The sequence below is a fragment of the Pelophylax lessonae genome, assembly GCF_965119305.1.
Source record: "Pelophylax lessonae genome assembly, chromosome: 7".
In the NCBI taxonomy this organism is placed as follows: domain Eukaryota; kingdom Metazoa; phylum Chordata; class Amphibia; order Anura; family Ranidae; genus Pelophylax; species Pelophylax lessonae.
In genome coordinates this window covers 287,152,438-287,163,765 of record NC_138774.1, presented here as the reverse complement: position 1 = coordinate 287,163,765, position 11,328 = coordinate 287,152,438, and positions in this window count along the sequence as shown.

The following is an 11,328-nucleotide window of genomic DNA, read 5'->3' as shown; positions in this document are numbered from 1 at the left end:
AGCGCAGCCCTCTAGCAGGAAATTCTAGAGCACTTCATGCTTCCCTCTGCTGACCAGCTTTATGGAGATGCTGATTTCATTTTCCAGCAGGATTTGACACCGCCCACACTGCCAAAGGTCCCAATACCTGGTCACAAGATCATGGGATCACTGTGCTTAATTGGCCAGAAAACTTGCCTGACCTAAACTCTACAAGGAAATTCTAGAGCACTTCATGCTTCCCTCTGCTGAGCAGCTTTATGGAGATGCAGATTTCATTTTCCAGCAGGGTTTGGAACCCGCCTACACTGCTAAAACAACCAATACCTGGTCACATGATCATGGTATCACTGTGTATGATTGGCCAGAAAACTCGCCTGACCTAAACCCCATAGAGAATCTGTGGGGTATTGTCAAGAGGAAGATGAGAGACACCAGACCCAACAATGCAGAGGTGGTGAAGGCCCCTATCAAAGCAACCTGGGCTTCCATAACACCTCAGCAGTGCCACAGGCTGATCGCCTCCATGCCACACCACATTGATGCAGTAATTCATGCAAAAAGGAGCCCTGACCAAGTACTAAGTGCATACTATACTGTACATGGAAAGACTTTTCACTAAGACAACATTTCTGTTTTAAAAATAGATAGATACTGAATTTTGGGGGAGTCACTAGCTGTAAGCCATAACCATCAAAATTAAAAGAAAGAAATGCTTGAAATCTATCACTCTGTGTGTAACGCATCTATATAAAAATAGGAGTTTCACTTTTTGAATTGAGTTACTGAAATACTAACTTTTATTAACTTTTTGATGATATTATCATTTTATGAGATGCACCTAATATTTACTATATATAGTTAAAGTGTCCCTGAAGAGTTCTTTGCTGATGAGTCAAGTGGGCATCCCATAATCATCCCATCCCCATCCAAGTTTATTTACCCCTAAATGAAACACAAAAACAAACTTCCTGGCCTGTTTCCTGTCTCAAGTGTGCCTCGAAATTCGGATGTGTCTGGCCGTGCAGGGTGGGGCATACCTATTCGTCAGCAGCTCCTACGTGGGGTGCGCTACAGTGGATTTATTTATTTATCTTGGAAAAGGTGGACTTGGCATTTGATGTTCAGGTGTAATTTGCCAGGTAGACCCATGGAGGGGTCAGATCTTTAGTTACAAATCAGCTATTTTGGAATTTGTTTTTCTTGATTTTTACATGTCTAGAAAAGGTAATTGTGCCTAAACTGTATCTGGAAAGTAGACCTTTAGTCTTGAACTCCTTCCGAAAAAAAGCACACTAGACACTCCATGCATTGAGCCTCATAGCTGTTGTGACAGAGCTTCTCTGTGTCATTGTGTAAAGAGGATATGGTGCCACCTAGCATTCTTACCTACGCAGGTTGAGGGGCTCCAGAATGCACATTTCATTAGGAGGAGCCTGGATTTTCAGTTTTCTTCGAGGTTGGCAGATTCTGGTCTGGGTCCTGGAGCCCAGAGGCTTTTGTAGAGTATTGGGTGGGATGAACCTCATGCCCTAGGTCCACATTTTGCCGACAACCAGATCCCTGAATGTGCAGGTATATAGAGGCCTCATATTAAGTACATTTATTATATTTCAGGGCTGCACCTGAGAAAGACAACTGCATAAGCAGTGTGGGAAAAGACACATGGAGAGTCAGGGTGAGACCCGTGAGCTTGGGTCTCTATGTAGGCAGGTGCAGTTAGCCACTTTGCCACTAGATGGCTCTGTACCAGAATAGTAACCTTTTTTTCCTGTGCGGGAGCTTTACTTTTGAATAAAAATGGCCCAAAATACCCTTAAATGTACTTTCCTGGCTCAACTAAAGTGTATGAAAAGGGCTACATTAGAGCTGAACCTCCACACTGTATATCTGCAGTGTAAGATCATCTAAATCACTGCTGTCTCTGACTGCTAGTCTCTCCAGATTTATGGTGAGATTTGGGGATGTCATTACAGTGCTGCTCACTGTTCTCCTTCCTGGAGAGGAAGCTGTACCTGAGGACCTACCATGCAAGCATCTCCCTGCTTCTACTTCATTCATTCTGTGACTCTGTGCTTCTTCCACCTCTCCTGCTGCCTGTTCATCATTACCTCACCATCACCAGAACACCAGGCATTGGGGCAATGAGGAAGCCAAGCCCTTCCCTTACCTAAAAACTAGCGCTTTTTTTCAGCTCCAAGCACTTGCCTGAGAAAAGCGGTGGCAAAAAGAAAACAGAGGGGGAGAAGGCAGACACCCCTCCTTCATTCCTCTTGCCGCTACTTGTCTTGGACAAGTGCTTGGAGCTGAGACAAGCTCTGGTTATCAACCAGCTACTAGAACTTTCCAGAGACAGTCATTCGCAAGAGGAATACACAGGGACAAAAGGCTGACACGCCCCCCCTCCCCTGCATTCCTCTTGCCACGTCTTGTCTCAGGCAAGTGCTTGGAATTGAAATATACTCTAGCTGTTAGGCTTACAAAACATGTTCTACAGGGTGTCCCCCCTCTCCCCCTCCCAGTGGCTGTTTAATAAATTTGTTAGCAGAGAGATGGCTGATTGACAACTGGCATTTTTTTTTTCAGCTACAAGCACTTGCCAGAGACAGTCAGTGGCAAGAGGAATACACAGTGACTGAAGGCTGACACGCCCCCCTCCCCTGCATTCCTCTTGCCACATCTTGTCTCAGGCAAGTGCTTGGAGTTTAGAAAAGCTCCAGTTGTTGTCCAGGCATCTCCTTGCCAGCTAGATTGTTGAACAGCTCCGGGATAAGGGAAGGGGCCCTGTCCCACCTTGTAGCTAGGCTTACAAAACATGTTAGACAGGGTGCCGCTCCTTCCCCTGTGGATGTCCAAAAACTAAGCTCTTGCCAGAGACAGTTGGTCGCAAGAGGAATGCACAGGGACTGAAGGTTGACACGCCCCCCTCCCCTGCATTCCTCTTGCCACGTCTTGTCTCAGGCAAGTGCTTGGAGTTGAGACACACTCTAGCTGTTGACTGGCATCTCCTTGCCAGCTACATCTCCGGACAGCTCTGAGGGAAGGTACCCTGTCCCACCTTGTAGCTGGGCTTACAAAACATGTTCGACAGGGTGCTGCCCTTCCCCTGTGGCTGTTTATTATCATTGTTAGCAAAGAGGTGGCTGGTTGATAACTGCCATTTGTTTCAGCTACAAGCACTTGCCAGAGACAGTGGGTGGCAAGAGGAATACACAGGGACAAAAGGCTGACAAGCCCCCCTCCCCTGCATTCCTCTTGCCGTGTCTTTTCTCGGCAAAGTGCTTGGAGTTGAGAAAAGCTTCAGTTATCGACCAGCCATCTCCTTGCCAGTTACATTTTAATGCAGCTCTAGGGGAAGGGTGGGTGCCCTATCTGACCTCATAGCTAGAAAGCACTTCAGACAGGATGACACCCCCCCCCCTCCCTCCGTGGCTATCCGACAACGTATCTAGCAAGGAGACTGCTGCATGATAATTGGTGCTTATTTAAGCTACAAGCACAGAGACTGCCATCTCCTTGCTAGCTACATTGTTGGAAGGGTTGCGGGGGAAGGATGTGTTTTCCCTCTCTGACCTTGTAGATGCAAAGCTTGCAAAGCAAGTCAGCCAGGGCGCACTCCCCCTCCCTCCCCTCAGTGGCTGTCTGACAACGTAGCTAGCAAGGGGATGGCTGCATAATAACCTGCACTTTTTTCAGCTCCAAGCACTTGCCTGAGACAAGCGGTGGCAGGAAAAATACAGAAGGACAGAAGACAAGCTCCAGTTATCAACCATACATCTCCTTGCCTACTATGTTGTCGGGCAGCTGCAGGCAGGGGCTGACTGGCAACTTTCGGCCCAGGGACAAGTACAATCCAGAGGCCCATGGTGCAGTGACTCGGCCCCCCTCCCACTTTCCTTTTTCCAGGTCTCCTTCTGACCCCCATTCCAGGCTGAAGCTCCACTCCAGGTACTCTCTACCCACTGTCTGAATCCAGGTTCCCAACCTGGCCAGCAGGGGGCGGTTGGAGGGAACTGGGACAGCTCGGTTGGGGCTGGCCGGGGGAGAGTTTCCAGTGGGGCATAGAACCGGTTTCTGCTCAAACACAGTTTACACCATCCATGGGGGGAGGTCTACGCTCTGTCCTTGTCTTCATCCTGCACTAAGTAGGTCAGCAGCAGGGACTTTTTACTTCTCTTCACCAGGAATCCTTTAGGCATGTCTGTGGCAGAAGCAGTGCAGGCTTTTTACAGGGCATCAGAGCAGCCCAGGGGGGCAATTGCCCCCCTGACTCCTGGCCCAGTCCTCCCCTGTCTGCAGGGGGAAGGGAGGGCGCCCTCCCCAACCTCATAGCCGGGCGCCGTCCCCAACCTCATAGCCAGGCTTACAAAGCACGTAGGAACATGGGACTAATTCCTACCTATTATTTGTCCCCTGGGGGACAGAACACTGAAAAAAAATGCCAGGAAAACCCTGTAGCACACATGTGTCAAACACAAGACCCGCGGGCCGAATACGGCCCTCCAGGCCATTTCATGTGGCCCTTGCACCTCTAATAGAGCAGCAGTAGAGCTCCAGCCCTCCATTGGGCCTGCTCCAGACCCTGCACTTTCTGCTTCCCAGCTCTACCCCCAGCTTCTTCCTAGCAGCAACACAAGGTAAGGGGGTGCACTTTAATATAAGGGAGGGGAGGGGGGACTCTTGATATCTGATGTAAGGGGATTGGGATACTCTGGACATCTAGTATTACAGATACAACTGGCCCTTTGAGGGCAATCATAATGTTGATGCGGACCTCGATGAAGTTGAGTTTGACACCCCTGCTGTAGCACATCCAAGGAAGAGACCGGACACACAGATGATACATAAAATACATACATTTTTTTTTTTTTTTTTAGGCTGAGCCATGATATCCAGATAACAGGTAAATCGGATAACAGACGGACACTTCTTTAATAACTGCTTCGGAAAGGACAAGAAAAAACAGTATCTATGTAAGTGAAATATATATTTATGTATTGTCATTGTACATATATATTACTTTATATATTTTTATACATACAGTTTGTACAAGAGTGGTTTACCCCAGAATGGTCTGTAGGTGGCAGGAGCGCACCTTAAGCTCAATACAGATGAATGCACACAGGGATGGACCATTTTCATCTGCAAAATAATTTTTTTTACATATCCGACGCATTTCTTCAATTTCATTCACTTTACAGTCATTCCATTTAAAACATTCTGCTACATTTTATATTCTCCACAATGTCTATTTGTATTTTGTACCCGCAGCAGCTTGTAAAGGCTTGCAGAGCCCGCAGCCCTTCTGCTTAACAATTGGCTAGGCTGTAATATGTTACTGTCAGAAGATCATGGTAGCATTTTCAGTGGATACGTATTAACAGGAGCCAAGAAAGGTGGGAGTTATTGCTGTTAAAATAGAACTATGACAAAATAAAAATGACATATATGAGGCAGTCTTAAAGTAATCACACAATTCTCCCTTGTAACACGTACATGAATAACAGCTGTAAAACAGCCAACATGTTTCGGCTGTCAGGCCTTAATCATGGCCATGATTAAGGCCTGACGGCTGAAACACGTTGGCTGTTTTAGAACCATGACAAAACAAAAATGACATATATGAGGCAGTTTGATAGTAATAACACAAATCTCCCTTGTAACACGTACATGAATAACAGCTGTAAAACAGCCAACGTATTTCGGCTGTCAGGCCTTGATCATGGGCTTGATTAAAGCCTGACGGCCAAAACACGTTGGCTGTTTCAGGACTATGACAAAAATAAAAATTACATATATGAGGCAGTTCGATAGTAATCACACAAATCTCCCCTGTAACATGTAAATGAATAACAGTTGGAAAACAGCCAACGTGTTTCGGCTGGCAGGCCTTAATTATGGCCATGATCAAGGTCTGACGGCCGAAACACGTTGGCTGTTTCAGAACCATGACAAAATAAATATGACATGTAGGATGCAGTCTGATAGTAATCACACAAATCTCCCCTGTAACATGTACATGAATGACAGCTGTAAAACAGCCAACGTGTTTCAGGTGTTAGGCCTTAATCATGGCATTGATTAAAGTGAAACATTTTACAAAAAATATACTCCTTTACACTAGTGTACTATGTATTCACTAACCTTTTGATTTATTTTAGTTTGGAAATGTGTTTTTTTGGGGTTCATTTTCCCCACTTCCTGTTCTTCTCCCAGACGGGTGCCCCCTCTGCTGCGCCGTTCTCAAAGGGGGCACCCATGCGTGCGCGCTCCCACCACTAGGACTACATTCATGCGTGGAGACGCTGGCTGCGCTTACAAGCACAGGAGCACTGGCCATGGCGTTTGCTGTAGCTCCGCCTCCCATGTCCTTTGATTGGCATGGGTATCTGGAGCTCTGGACTGCAGCCCCGCCTCTGCTCCTCCCCAAGTCTCATATGATTGACAGCAGCTCTGTAATTGATAGTCCTCTGTTCGTCAGCTCCTAGAGGAATGTACCCCTGGGGCAGTGACCGCAGCACAGCTAGGAGCAAGGCATTATTCTCCAATAAGGTCATTTTTAATAAAGTTATATTTTAACATATAACTCCTGGCATTTTTAGTTTTTTTATCTTTTACATAGTTCTTTTTTTTTTTTGCTATTTTTTAACCATCCCCAGTCAGCATTGTGTGTCCCCTCCTCCAACCCCCCACAGCATTGTGTCGCCCATCCCTCACCCCGTCATAGCGTGTCGCCCATCCCTCACCCCGTCATAGCGTGTCGCCCATCCCTCACCCCGTCATTGTGTGTCACCCATTCCCCACCTGTCATAGCGTGTCACCCATTCCCCACCCCGTCATAGCGTGTCGCCCATCCCTCACCCCGTCATAGCGTGTCGCCCATCCCTCACCCCGTCATTGTGTGTCACCCATTCCCCACCTGTCATAGCGTGTCACCCATTCCCCACCCCGTCATAGCGTGTCGCCCATCCCTCACCCCGTCATAGCGTGTCGCCCATCCCTCACCCCGTCATAGCGTGTCGCCCATCCCTCACCCCGTCATAGCGTGTCGCCCATCCCTCACCCCGTCATTGTGTGTCACCCATTCCCCACCTGTCATAGCGTGTCACCCATTCCCCACCCCGTCATAGCGTGTCGCCCATCCCTCACCCCGTCATAGCGTGTCGCCCATCCCTCACCCCGTCATTGTGTGTCACCCATTCCCCACCTGTCATAGCGTGTCACCCATTCCCCACCCCGTCATAGCGTGTCGCCCATCCCTCACCCCGTCATAGCGTGTCGCCCATCCCTCACCCCGTCATAGCGTGTCGCCCCTCCCTCACCCTGTCATAGCGTGTCACCCATTCCTCACCCCGTCATTGTGTGTCACCCATTCCCCACCCAGTCATAACGTGTCACCCATCCCTCACCTCATCATAGCGTGACACCCATCCCTCACCCTGTCATAGTGGCGTCCAGCGAAGTACACGTAAATCATGACGTCCAGCAAAGTCATCTGTGTCACTTATGGCATCCAGGGAAGTCTGTGTCCAGCATAGTAGTTTGCGTCCATCACCGGATCCAGCGATGTCAGCATCCACGTCTGATAGCATTTAAGAAAAAATTCTTAAAATATATATAAAAAAATATATATATATATATATATATATATATATATATATATATATATATATATATGTGTGTGTGTGTGTGTGTATAGAAAGAAGAAAAAAAAACATTAGAAATCTTTTTGATTATAAATAAATAAATAAAAAAAAAGCTTAAGAAATAAATAAGTAAAGAAAAAAAAATATATATACATTAGAAATCTTTTTAATTATAAATAAATAAAAGCAAGGTAGAAGAAAAAAATTGAAGGAAAACAAATACTATTTGAAATATTTGTTATGCAAAATAAATATAAAATACTTGTATGCTCTAGGGCTGTGAAGCAGTATATGGTCGTGCTGGGGAGACGGGAAGGGGCGTGACTGCTGGGAGGTGCATCTGTAACAAAGTCTGTACTGTCTATGGAGAATTAGGCTCGCTCTCGAGCGAGCAGGCAGAGGAAAAGCGGCAATGCACATGCGCGATGCCGCTAAGCATGTAGGGAATTGTAATTCACAGAGCACAGTGACATAGGAGCGCGCGCCGAGGACCAGAGGCTGAGGCAAAGCAAAGGAGGAAGAGCTTACAAACGGTAGGTAAAAAACATTACAAAATTAAATTGTGGGGAAAAATAAAATAAGATCAGAGATGTTTGTACTAAATATAACATAAATATGAAAAAAAAAAACTTTACCTTTACAACTCCTTTAAGGCCTTACAGCCGAAACACGTTGGCTGTTTTAGAACTATGACAAAATAAAAATGACATATATGAAGCAGCCTGATAGTAATCACATAAATCTCCCTTGTAACATGTACAGGAATACCAACTGTAAAACAGCCAACCTGTTTCGGCTGTCAGGCCTTAATCATGGCCATGATTAAGGCCTGACGGCCGAAACAGGTTGGCTGTTCTACAGCTGTTATTTCAATAAAGAAAGATCGTTAGTTGATGTTATCCCGAGTGCTGAGCTGAGAATTGAGAAAGTGTTTCCAATCCTGGCAGTTGATCTGTTGATTTTTCCACTTCCTGTGACAACGCTGCTCATTCTAAAGTGAAATGATTGCAGCGCTGTCACCCTGAGGGCAGGGTGGTCTTAGATGGGTATGCAGTTTTAGATTCTTAACTCCAGCTAGGAAGTTACCAGGACACTGCATTTTTGGCAGGATCAACAGGTATTTTCTGTACTTGCTGTACAATGCCTACACAGTTTTAGATTTTAAAAATTACAAATGATGCAGTTTGTCAATAGTAGTTTTTGTTTTCCTAAGTCCCCCTGTAATATAGTCTTATTACCTGTTGATCCTGGCAGTTATCCCTGGAGGAAAAGTCAGCATTCAGGATAACATCAACTAGCGGTCTTCCGTTATTAAAATAACATTTGTACATAAACCAACATGTTTCGGCTGTCAGGCCTTGACCATGGGCATGATTAAGGCCTGACGGCCGAAACTCGTTGGCTGTTCTACAGTTGCTATTCCTGTTATTTCAGGAAAGGCCGCTGGTTGAGTGCCAACTTTTCCTCCAGTGATTCATTCTATACAGAGGCATCGGCAGCCTGATAGTCTGAGCACTGGGTGGAGCTGAGAATTGAGAAGATGGAAGCGCTAATACGTCTTCTTCTGGTCCTGGCAGTTGATTTGTTGATTTTTTTCACTTCCTGTAACAATGTGACAAGTATAAAACTGCATATCCATCTATGACCACCCTGTCCTCAGGGTGACAACGCTGCAGTCATTTCACCTTAGAATGAGCAGCGTTGTCACCCTGAGGACAGGGTGGTCATAGATGGATATGCAGTTTTATACTTTTCAAATGAAAAATTGTGTTTTTCAAAAGTAAGAACAGTTTTTGTTTTTTAAAGCACCCCCTGTAAGTCCCTACCTGTTTAACCTGCCAGCAGATCTGTTGATTTTTCTACTGCCTACAACAGCATGACATTGCCGTCTAACCTGCAACGTTATCACCCTAGTCATAGATGGATATGCAGTTTTAGATTTATATTATCAAAATGACACATGACATATACAGTATCAGTGTTCAACTTCTTTAGAGGGGCTTTTTTTTTTTTGTCATGTGGGCCTACTAGTGTTTGTATGCTTACCCATCTCAGATTGCCTATATTGTATGAGTGTAGTATGGACATTAGATAGTGAGCCCGTTTACGAGTCAGAACTAATGTGAGTGGTTCTATGGAGCCGTGGGCTCCGCACGACACCACTGGGATAGGAGAAGGCAGGCCCGGGACAAAGGGTGGGCAGAAGGGATGGCCACCCTGGGCGCAGCATGTATTGTAGGGATGGGACACTGCAAGTTGCTTCTACTATGAGGCTGATAGTAGTAGTGGCAGAGGCATCACTACTTCTGTCAGCCCAGCACTGAAAGCAGCAAGGAGATGATGAGAGAGCTGGTAGCAGGTACGGGCTGTGCTCTCTCTCTCTCTCCTCATAAGCTTACACATAATGAAGAGGAGGGGATTGGCATCTTTGCCCTGGCCACAGGTTGATATTGCACTGGGAGAAGGAGGAGCTGACATTGACCGTAGCTACAGTCTGAAGAAGAACAGCCAGCCCCCCCTCCCAGCCAGAGGAAAACTGCTTCAAAGCATGGTAGTGAAGGCAGTGATAGTCAGGAAAGACTGTGTGGGACTACAAGTCCCAGGATGAGGAGCTGTTGGGAAGAGTGGCTGAAGACTGGAAAGCCCATACTTATGGGGTATGAGAGAGAGAGAGAGAACTGATGCTGCTGAAAGAGATGCTGATGTTGCTGCAGGGAGGCTGAACTGCTACACATGTCCATAAACTTCTGCTGCACGAGGAATCGCTAAGTGTGCACAGAGGCGGAGCCGGGACAATGGCTGAGCAGAAGGGGCGGCTGCCTTGGGCGCAGAGTCTATTGTAGGAATGGGGACATGGAAAGTTCCTTCTACTATATGGCTGACCGGAGTAGTTACAGCAGCATCCCTGCTTATGTCAGCCTGGTGCTGGAAGCAGCAAGGAGAAGAGTCGGGGGGGAGGTGCAGGCTGTGCTCTCTCTCCCCTTCCTCCTCATAAGCTCACACATAATGAAGAGGGAGGTGCAATTTGCCATCTTTGCCCTGGGCACTGGATGATCTTGTTCCGACACTGCACAGAGGACTGTGCCCTGGAGCAGAGGGACCCATGAGGCTGTGGTTGGAGGACTTTGTGCCATGGTGAGTGAGAGATTTTTTCCTGCCCAGGTGGGACTTCATTGAAGTTGCGGTGTTCAGATGCAAGGCCCAGCGTGCCGCAAGAGAGAAGATCTGCACAAAGAACATCTGCTGCTTTGTCCAGGCCAGCAGAGATTGCGAGAGCTAGCCTGCTTGTGTTTCCAGTGTTCCGGAAAACCACAAGAGGGAGGAAACTTTGTGACAAACTTCAGAGTGGTGGAAGGCCTTTAGCTACCATCTTTGCTATTTGCTATATTCCAGCTTAAAGGTACAGCGTCACTCATTCTGGGACCCCCAGGGATGTGTTTGGAGGTGTTTTCCCCTTTTCGAGTTGGAATTACAAAAACTCTGTTGAGAGAGCACCAACGTAGTCTTGGACCCCAACGCTGCCTCTCTGCACTGCCAAATCCCTTGCTAAATTGACCTAAGCTGGCAATCACCAGGCGCCTACACTGTTACGGAGAGGGGGCTTAGACAGGTGGACAGGTGGCAAGTTTGGCTCGCTAGCTATGAAAGCTTGGGTTTTGGGGCTATGTGCAGTCATTTTGCCCTGATTGGGATGCTTCCTTTC